Source organism: Bidens hawaiensis, unplaced genomic scaffold (genome assembly GCF_021521415.1).
Source record: "Bidens hawaiensis isolate Kalapana, Puna unplaced genomic scaffold, B.hawaiensis_p1.1 tig00019559_1, whole genome shotgun sequence".
Lineage (NCBI taxonomy): Eukaryota > Viridiplantae > Streptophyta > Magnoliopsida > Asterales > Asteraceae > Bidens > Bidens hawaiensis.
In genome coordinates, this window is record NW_027492972.1 from 23,517 (window position 1) to 35,034 (window position 11,518).

The 11,518-nt window shown below is 37.7% G+C and overlaps 1 pseudogene; it reads left to right on the forward strand.

Moving 5' to 3' along the window:
* Nucleotides 1-6,141: 6,141 nt before the first annotated feature.
* On the forward strand, nt 6,142-6,759 carry LOC143558604 (receptor homology region, transmembrane domain- and RING domain-containing protein 2 pseudogene; annotated as a pseudogene).
* Nucleotides 6,760-11,518: the final 4,759 nt, after the last annotated feature.

The window sequence follows — 11,518 nt, forward strand, 5'->3', positions numbered from 1 at the left end:
AGCACTATTCTCCAAGATCTTGAGGACGGGGTATTTCTGGCCAACGATGAAGAGGGATGCTATGGATTATTCTCATAAATGTGATGCATGCCAAAGACACAGCAACATTTTGCACCAGCCAGCAGAACCATTATATCCTATTATATCCCCTTGGCCTTTCATGAAGTGGGGGGTGGATATCGTGGGGAAATTACCAAGAGCCCCAGGAGGAAAAGTCTTTATGTTGGCTATGACGGATTATTTCTCGAAGTGGATCGAAGCGGAAGCCTTTGTTCAAGTCAGAGAAAAAGAAGTTATCTCATTCATCAAGCGCAATATCCTGACAAGATTTGGGATCCCGGCAGAGATAGTGTGTGACAATGGCTCGCAATTCATCAGCAAGAGAACAACTAACTTCTGTGCCAGTTGGGGAATCAAGATGATCACATCAACACCTGTCCACCCTCAGGCTAATGGACAGGCTAAATCAAGCAACAAAATCATTATCAATAACCTAAAGAAAAAGTTGGGGTCTAAGAAAGGAAAGTGGGCCGAGGAACTACCTTTTGTTCTTTGGGCAGATAGGACCACTTCAAAGAATGCTACTGGTCAGACTCCTTTCTCATTAGTATTTGGAGCTGAAGCAGTTATACCCACATAGATGGTTATCCCGACGGCTAGAGTCAGTCATCAAAATCCCGAAGATAATACTTGAAGTCTACTTAAAGATCTAGATGCGGTAGAAGAACTCCGGGATTTGGCAAAGATCAGAATGGCTTCTTATCAACAGAAGATAGCGAAGTCCTACAACAAGAATATCAGAGTTCGAAGGTTTCAAGAAGGGGATTTGGTTCTCCGAAAAGCTTTTCAAAATACTACCAATCCTTCGGATGGCAAGCTCGCACCAAAGTGGGAAGGTCCTTACTTGATTGATTCGGAAGCAGGAAAGGGGGCATACAAATTGTCTACTTTGGATGGTAACTTGCTACCAAGGGCTTGAAATGTTATACATCTCAAAAAGTATTTCATGTAAGATTTCTATCCTGAGGATAACTGTTATACTAAACAGTCAAGGTATGTACTCAAACTTATACTTTTATTCATTTTTTAATATTATTATTCTTCAAACAAGGTACTGACTTAAGCATCGGAGGGGTGTTAGCAAGGCTAACACCCACCCCTCACTTAGAGTTGACTGTTTTGTAGACATGAGAGAATAATGTTATCTTGGGCCCTCGTCGCCAGTATCTGAAGGCCACGTTGCCAGCTTATCCTTAAGGTATAAGGGGTTTTCACCTCTTCTAAGGTTTGAGGGATTTTCATATCTTCTTAAGTCGCCTGTAGAGCACGTTTATTCAGCCTTAGTTTGAGAGGCGGGGCCAGCACATGAAATATAGTGACTTGTTACCTCGTTATCCTCGGCTATTGGTTTGGATCTTGAGGTTTAAGGGATCTTCATCTCTTCTTAAGACGCCTGTAGCGCATGATTTATTCAGCCTTAGTTTGAGAGGCGGGGCCAGCACATGAAATATGGTGACTTGTTACCTCGTTATCCTTGGCTATTGGTTTGAATCATAAGTTTATGGTAGACGTACCATAATCAAAGGTTAAAGAGATTTACATCTCTTCTAAAGGGCCTCGTTGCCAGTTTATTCTTAAGGTTTAAGAGATTTACATCTCTTCTATAAGGCCTAGTCGCAAGTTCATTTCTAATGGTTTAAGAGATTTTTCATCTCTTCTAAAGGGCCTTGTCGCCAGAATTTCTAAAAATATTTTTAGGATAATACTAATGTCACAATTCTATTGCTATATCCCCAGGATTAGAAGAATATTCTAAACAATGATCTTATTGCAAGGATAAGACGGTCTGGACAATTTCCAGGTTAATTGATACACGGTTCTGGTATGATTTATTATTTGCAAGTATTTTATCTTTCATATTATTTAAAGTTTATGACTTGATATTGGTTTATTGGTAAAACTTAAACTATTGCTAAGAGATTTTTCATGAAACTTAGATTTTTCTAAAAACGGAAAAAGTAAAAGCATGCCAATATAAGTCATGAAAAGCAGTACTAATATTATAGTGCAGGAAAAGATAGTCCGGATTTCACTCAAAACGGAGCCCATCCACCCGAACTATCATAATTGTTCTAAATGCAGAAAGTAAAAGACAGTTTGGGCTTCGTCCTGAACCAGGATCCATCCACCCAAACCATTATCCTAAGCATACTACATTATCCATACATAACCGAAATAGAAATTGTTCAGAACAACCATTCAAAACACATAAAAACAACCTGGAAACCAGGTTCAAACCTTCCCACCGTCAGCATTGTCACCTTCCTTCTTCTCCAGATCCGTGGCCTTAGTCTCCTTCACATTCTCACTAGCTCCAACATCCTTGATCACCTCAGAAGTCCCAGCCGTCTCATCCTCTTCAATATTCTCCCCCCTTATCATCTTGAGCTTTTTCTTCCAAGCTACGGAATTCCAAGACTCCATCACATGACCCTTCGCTTGTACTTCCTCGAAAACTTGATCATAGACTCCAGAATGCTGGCGGCTGCACAGTTCTTATCATCCTCAAGAAACTCAGTCTTCTCTTACTCAAATGAGGCTTTGAGATCCGAAATCTCTTTGTCCTTCTTTTTGAGCAGCTTGTCCTTGGTGTTAACAGCCTGTAGAAGATCGGCGAGCTTGGCTTCGGCCTCCTTCTTGGACAATTCAGCATCTTGAGATATCTGACGGTAACTTTCGGTTTTCTGTTATTCCCAAATTAATATTAGTTTTTCTGCAGATTATTATTTTCAGGATAAGCAAAAAAGTACTTACTGTTCTGAGAAAGTTGGCAACAGCTTGAAGCTTCTCCACGGCATTAGTAGTGGTCATATCAGCAAAAGGCTCGGTCTCAGCTGAAGTAGTAGCTTTCCTCTTCTTCTGTGCAGCACTTTTCTGGCGGGTCGTTGGAATTCTCACCGAAGGGGAAAGTGTCTTCGAATGTTTTTGTTTCACCACTGGCCTATCCTCAATAAGATCATCCAAATCCACCAAGCAAAAAGAATTTGGCTTCGGCATCCCTACACAATGATTTTCAAGTTATTTTCAATATAACAAAATCCCTAGGAAACCTAAAATCCTCAAAACCCTTACCAGAATTCATGCTCTCAGCAGGTTTAGCAGCAATCACACTTGTTTCTCCTGTTTCTTCCTCTAACCAAAATTCCCTTTCCTCTGCTGAAATCTTGAACAAAGCCTTGAGCCTTTTATTCGTATCCTTCCTAAACTTTATCAAATCCTCAAACACAACTGTCAAGAAACAAACCATATCAAAATGAATCATTTGCAAAAAGAAGTTTTTATCCTACAGATTTCCTACCCTTATGAACCCATTTAATTGGCAAATCCATCCCGTTCGGAATAGACTCTCGACGGACGAAAAAGAAATGTTTTTTCCTATCAAGGTCACTACCGGACACCTTGGGAACCATGTAAAGACGGCTGGATATGGATTGAAGGCAGTAGCGGAAGGATCCGTAGGTTCGAAGGTTATAAGTTGCGGCAATCTCAGGCACACCTATGGATAGTCCACGGGTTTTGTTCAAGCGGTCTACTGTTGCCAAAACCCTCCACACCATTGGCATGACTTGTGAGTACGAGAAACCGGTCACGTCAAAGAACTCTTGTATAAGCGGGGGAAACGGATATGAAAGGCCAATCGAAAAGGGATAATAAAAGAAGCAGGTCCAGGTTTTAGAAGAAAAGTCGGCCTTGACTTTGGGATCGTATGGCCTAATGACGGTTTCGGCAGGTAATAAACCCGATTCTTTCAGAAACCTAATATCTAAATCTTTAAAAAGGCACTGATCTTCATTGGTCAGGAATGAGACCTTGGTCAACGAAATCGTCCGAGGTTGCGAAACAGAAAGGATTGGGTGCACGAGGGGTTCTTTTCCTCATATTCAGTATGGACCGAAAGAAAAACTTCAAGAAATTAAGAAGATGAAAGATGAGATCTAACCTGGCTATGAATCGGTGGAAGAGGATTGTGGTGTAGAAGAAGGAAAATGCTTTAATTATAACCTAGAGGGACGGTTGTAGAGTCTCCTCGATTCCCGCGCACGTCATTTCACATATCAGAGATATTATTGCTTTTGAAATTTAAAATTTTTACAGCTGTCACGCAGTAAAAATTGGGGGCAATTGTTGGGTGCGGATTTTTATCCTCGAAATTGAGCTTGACTTAAGGATGTTGACTTGAGTTGTTATTCTGAGGAAGGTACGTTGACTAATTCAATTGTCCTATATTATCTAACTGTTTTGCTGATAAGAGCACGTGTTAAATATGTTTATAAGAACGTGGATTACAACGGAATGCTACTTGACTTCGTCAACAAACAACGTGGGCAGTAACGGCTTGATTGAAGAAGTAGTCTAGGGTTTCCGGAATAATCGAAATAACAGTTGTAATCTTCTTATTATATATTGAGCTGATAATATCGATAGAAAACACACACTTTTCACTCTTCTAGCAACTAGCATACACTGTAATAGTTAGATCACGATCACTTGTCAGCTCCAATCTTTGTAATCACCGATTTTATTATTAATAATATTGACGGTGAAGTTTTCACCGTCCGGGGGTTTTTTGTGCCGGAGATCATAATAATCAAGCGTTAATTCGACCAAAAGTTAAGTTCATAATCCTTAACCGAAGCAATTCGACTAAGGATTAAGTTGTAAACTCTTGACCGAAACGAAGATTATCATAATCAAGGGTTTTTTCCCTCGTAATCATATCTTTGTGTTCGATATCACCATCATTAAGCACTCCACCTCACGTACTAATTTGATCAAAAGTTGCTTTGTCAATTTTTGACCGAAACAGTTTATCATTTATAAATTGTGTTTTATTAAAGTTATGTACAATATGTTTATGTAACTATGTTACAATTATTAATTATACGTTGGATATTGATCGACTATTAATTTGTTTTGAACTTGTACATTTAGAGGTTATATTCACAATTTTTTAAAATTAGAGCCGGTTTATTTAGTTTTTTCGTTTTTAAATCCTACTCCTCAAAATATAGATACTGCAATTTATCTGACCCGACCCGACCCGACTCATCTAGGCCCGAAAATTTTAATACCGAAAAAATTCAAGCACTAAAAATTATGAACCCTTAGGAAGAAATTGTGGCTCCGCCAATGCTTAGGCTACCCAACCAAATCTACGATCACATATGTATGAGATCAACTTTTCCCAATAGATTACTTCGGGTAGGCATACCTCATATGTTAGTTGTTTACAAAGTGTTACAATTTTAAACACAATACAAAAATTACAACTTTGTTGATGTCTCGTACTGAAATGAAACTAGAGCATTCTCAATTCATTCTCCATCTCCGTCTCTATAATTACACTAAAAACGTCATCTTTTCTCTCTCATTTTCAATTAAATAATAATTTTTATACTTTTATCATTACATTTTCCTTCACTCACGACCAATTTTAAAAAAACATTAAAATATTAATATGTATATATATTGCTGCAGCAGGGGTGGTGTGTAATGTAAAAGCTCACTAGACATTAGAAACATGGCATCTTCTTCACACATCAAACTCGTTGGGATAACCGTCTGTATCGCCTCTGAATTCACGACACCTGTCATCATATTATCCCAGTCCGGGAATCGCATCATCGAGTTATATTTGGTAGTCAAGTCAGCTTGCGCACCCTTTACGTCACAGTGATTCTGTTGTTACCTTTTCTCACTCGCTTCCTGAAAGTTGATTATAGTGTATAAAATTATACTACTTGTGGCTGATATTTTTTCATGTTTTGGTTATGACTAGAGTGATGGTTTGCATTATGTATGATTGGTGAGTTGTGCTTCTACGTTTGAAAGGGGATAATAGTATGAAAGTGAATAGTTAATGCTTCTTAATCTTTTAATAATTAGTGGGGTTTTGTTTTTAATTTAAGTAAAGATATGGGCTTGGGAGTTATGCAATGGGCTTGGATCAGTTTTACTTTAATTAAACTTTATTTGGATTTATAAATCTACCGGGTCTTGGAAGTTTTAACATTTAAAACTACCGATCTCATAAAACAAATATACGGTTAATAAGGTCAACAACGAACGGAAGACGGTGCCATGGACATCATCAAAATTTGCAAGCGGGATGCTAGGACCGCCACGGGTGAGCCACCAGCCTCGGAACGGACACCATTGCTTTCATCCAACCCGGTTTCCATAGCTTCATCAGCTTCACTATCTTCTGCATATTCATCATCATACGCATCATCATCACGGGCAATGCAAATAGGTCATACATCACATACACCTACTATCATTCATTCTTTATCAAGTAATCCTTACAGCCACCACCAGTCTTCTTATATTACTTCATCGAGAAGCTCACTAGACATTAGAAACATGGCGTCTTCTTCACATAGATCCCGGGCCTCTCATCTGATCTCATCAAACTCGTTGGGATACCCGTCTCTATCACCTCTGAATTCGCGGAACCTGTCATCATATTATCCCAGCACGGGAAACGCATCGTCGAGTTATATTTGGTCGTCAAGTCAGCAGGCGCACCCTTTGCATCATAGTGATTCTGCTGTTAGCTTTTCGCCGTTTGCCTCGACTCACTCGCTTCCTGAATGTTGATTATAGTGTATAAATTTATACATTTGATGATACTACTTATGGGTGATAATTTTTTCATGTTTTGGTTGTGACTAGAGTGATGGTTTGCATTATGCGTGATTGGTGAGTTGTGCTTGTACGTTTGAAAGGGGATATGGGCTTGGGAGTTATGCAATGGGCTTGGATCAGTTTTACTTTAATTAATATTTATTTGGATTTATAAATCTACTGGGTCTTGGAAGTTTTAACATTTAAAATTGCCTATCTCATAAAACAAATATACGGTTAATAAGGTCAACATCGAACGGAAAACGGTGTCATGGACATCATCAAATTTGCACGCGGGATTCTAGGACCACCACGGGTGAGCCACCAGCTATAACACCCCGACCTCTCGTACCACCAATATTGTCCGCTTTGCCCCAGATGGGTTGCCCATCCGAGAACTCACGGCTTTGTTTTTGGTTGCCAAGGTAGGAGACTTCCGTGGTGGTCACCCATTCTAGTACAACTAGGGGTGTTCACGGTCCGGTTTTAACGGTTTTTTAGATCAAACCGCGAACCAAACCGTTAGTAATGGTTTTTTATTATCAAAACCGAAACCGAACCGTTGAAATTTTAAACCGAATCAAGCCGAACCGTTAGGAACGGTTTGGTTCTGGTTTGGTTTCACGGTTTGAGTTTTATTGGACCACTTTTTAAAAGTGCACAATGCAACCCAAAAAAAATTAAGAAATCTGTTCAATAATATATAAACACCTATTAAAAACAAGAATTATGAAATTATCTTAGTAATATTGCTTCAAAATAAAAACAAAAGTCAATAAACTAATAGGTTGATAAAACTATCAATAACTAGATGTTACAGTGGCCTATTTCACCAGTTTTTATAAAGGAAGATCAGGATTTAGTCAACTTCTCCTTCTTCTTACCAATATGAGTTCAAGTAATCCAAATGCTTAATAAATAAATAAATAATGATGTCTATTTGAAGTGTCTAAAATACAAACATGCAAATGGTCAGGTCCGGTTTTATACGGTTGGGTTTCAGTGTAAACCGCAAACCAAACCGTTTGCTACGGTTTAAAATTTTTGAAACCGACCGACCACTAGTGGACGGTAAAAATCGACCATGAAACCAAACCGATGACCGGTTTGGACGGTTTCAAACCGAACCGTGAACACCCCTAAGTACTACTTCCACCTTAGCACGCTTAACCATGGAGTTTTCATGTGCTCCACAGCCAACTAAGCCCAAAACGCGTTGGGGATGTTAAGAGGCAAGACATTACTTATGAACCAAGGATCTCTCTTGTCCACGGCCGATGTGGGATAGCCTAAGAGTGGGACGATGTTGTGTTTGCCAAGGGTGTTACAAATAACCCCCCTTTGGACTCATCGTCCTTGATGTGTGATATGTTGTAACACACACTTACTTTCCTTATGATTTTATCATGGTTTTTATGCTTAATTGTTTATTTTATGAAAGTATTGGGGGTTAAGTGCAATAATTTACAAAGTTTAAATGTTAATTGTAGGTTTATGAAAGATGGTGAAAAAAGAGTTAGTTTGGAAGATTCTAGGGGCCTTTTTGGTCAAGTTTTAAAACTACAACTCAAGGCCCGACCCAAGCCCACAAGTTAGAAGCCTTACATGATATTATATTAAGTTAATTAACTTAATTTTCTGCCATAAACCAGCCATCAATCCCGAAATCAACACCCAACTAGGAAAAAAATAACCCTAAAAGCCCCCATTCAAGAGGAAAAATTCGTTTTTTGCAATTCTTGAGCCAAGGCAAGAAGAAGGAGGCTAAGGACGGTTGTGGACAGCAGCTAAGGGTCTTATAAACCCATAATCTCAGCTCATAAACCTTAAGTAATCATCTTTAAACTTTGTTTCTTGTTCAAGAACCCTAACTTGTTAAGTTTGATCTTTTTGTTGGATTGTTTTGCAAGTAACTAAGAGATTGATTTGTGTTTGATAGTTCTTGATCATTGAATGACTTTTCTTATGTTTATGATGAGTTTTATGATGTTTAAATCAATTATTTTCTGCTGTCCAAAATTAATGTTAGGCTAAACTAGTTAGTTCTACCTAGGTTAGATGATTGTTGTTAGGTTTTAGTAAGTAGTTTGGATTGTTGATGATCATGGCCTAAATTGTTAATGTAAAGTTTGGTTTAACATTGAATTAGGTTGTGTTTTGTGGCTGTGAATTTGTTAATTACACTTATAAACCTCTTGCTTTAATTAATTGAATGAGTTTTGATTGATTGTTGCTTGTTAGGACTCTTTACTTAGTGTTTAGGGTTTGTTTGCGGGGTGATCAACCGTAAGGTTTAAGTGAGTGTATTAAGTTAATATAATCAGCGGGTAGACACCTTCCTTGAGACCGAGAGGTGATAGGAAGTAAACTCGTCTCATAGCTTTTACTTGTTAGGATTAGGATCGCGCGAGAGCGGGTTCGGTTCTTGTCGGGTTTGGGTTTGTGAGCGATTAGTTGACCTAGTTTAAGTTAAACTGAATTGTTCCTCTATCCTTGGTTGCGTAGTATTCGTCTCCATTAGGGTAGTGTGTCGGTGAGACCAAGAGGAGAGTCGGCATTAGAGCACGTTAACAGTTTGTCATCCGGTTTTGTTCTTAAAATCAATTAAGGGTAGGTTAGAGTTTGTTAGTGAGATCGAGAGGTAATCTAGCTTCTTGAGCGAACCTTAGTTGTGTCATTCTTTAGGAACCGGTGCCGTGAGATTCTACAATCCAATAGCTTACTATACCTTCAATATGATTCTTACCTAGGTAGACGTTTTTCCCATTGATCAGACTTATTTTCAAAGTTTCGTCTAGTTTTCTTAATTCGAGTCTTTTAAGTTAAAGTAAGTTAGATTAAGTAGTTAATTATATTAAAAATCATTTAAATATTATTAAGTGAGTCTCGGTTAGGGTTAAGTATCATATACGTTTTCAAGTGTCCTTGTGTTCGATACTCGGACTTCCTTAGGTCTATACTATTAGTGATCGGTACACTTGCCGGTTGTGTGTGGATTCGTTAGGATTTTCGTTTAATAAATTTAAAGCTTAGTTGTGAGTCATTTAGAAAGAGCATCATTATACACACATCAATGTGTCATGTCCCATCATCCCGACGGCACAAGAGTGGCTCTGATACCAATCTGTGGCACCCCGACCAAAGGCGGCGGAACATGCCGGGGTGCAACGTGATTGGACAAATACACAAGACACTATTTAAAGTGACAATATTTATTTAACTCATTTTATTTCAACAAATCAAATAAACAACACGTCTCGTCCACACAAACAAGTTGAATACAAGTAACAATTATATTGTTCGTTTTACTAATATCCTAATGGTCTTGGTAACATTTTCGTCAAGTCCTCGAGTCAACAAAAGTCAAACCTATAACATTTCATAAAATAAAGTTTGTCAACACAAAGGTTGGTGAGCAATTCATAAGTTTGAGCATATAAATATATAGTAATAAAATGCCACAAAACTTTTATACAAAATAATAAATAATAGCAACAATTTAGATATGCAAAAGATAAATAGTTCGGACCATTTCTAAATTGTAACAACCAAGTATACTCGGATCATAGTGTCCATGAGGCTACCCGCCTCATGCTAAATAGTTATCGTTAATAAGAATATATTAACGACACCCTCCATAAGAGAATACCAAATGGACTCGGGATTTCGATCTCGATACCGTCTATAAGGGGATGCCAAATAGATCGGATTTTTATAGACTTCCACCAACCGAAAGCGATAAACACATAGACAAATAAGTATAGAACACCAAATCGAGCAATTATTCAAGTAAGGTATACAATCACGTTTGTGGGTTTAAGATTCAAGTAAATAAAGCATTTTGTTTGGTAGGTATGAAATGTCACCCCAAAACGAAAGATGGAAAAAGGGGTATGAAAGTACTCACCTCGATTGACGAATCGGGAAAATAATAAATGATCGACAAATAGAAAGCTTGTAAACGAAACGAACGAATCCGACTTGAAAGCTAATTGAAAACGAATAAATAAAATATATTAATGAACTTGAAATTTAGTTGAAATTACATTGAAACATTGAATGGGACGGTTCGGTTGTAAATCGGATTATCGGTTAATTTGTTAATGAATAAAACTTGCATTCAGCATTCAGAATGAAACCTCGTATTTATAAAGTTATTAAAAGATTTATCACCTTAGGTGACAATATTTAAAGCCTTGAAATTATACATATAATCGTTTAATAAATCTCTTCAAAAACAAATCCTCATAATCAAATTTTTGTTGTCATTACCGTATTACATTTTACAACGATGATTTATAAAATGTGAGTATAATAATACGTAAATCATCCCCTTTTTGTAAAATTTTATATTTTAAAGGCGATTATTTGAATACATGAGGTTGTTATAAATACACTAGTTGTATGTAGGTATACATATATATATATATAAAAGAATTAAGGGTAAAACGAAGCTTGTGTGTATACGGAGAGGTTTTAGGCTTCGAATGGTGAATGGTTAAAAAAATTTGGAGAAGAGTGAGTATGTTTCGGTTGGCTTGCGTAGTTGGGTTTTCTTGAGTTGGATTGATAAGGTTTGTTGAGTTTAGGTCATTTGAGTGAGTTAGGCTTGGATGATTTGTGTGAGTAGTGGTTGGGCTAATAGGTGAGGTTTGGCTTAATGAACTTGAACTTTAGTTGAAATTACATTGAAACATTGAATGGGACGGTTCGGTTGTAAATCGGATTATCGGTTAATTTGTTAATTTTCACACCCCGAAAAGGCGGCGAAACATGCCGGGGTGCAACGATTGCTCATAAGCGCATGACACTATTTAAAGCGACAATATTT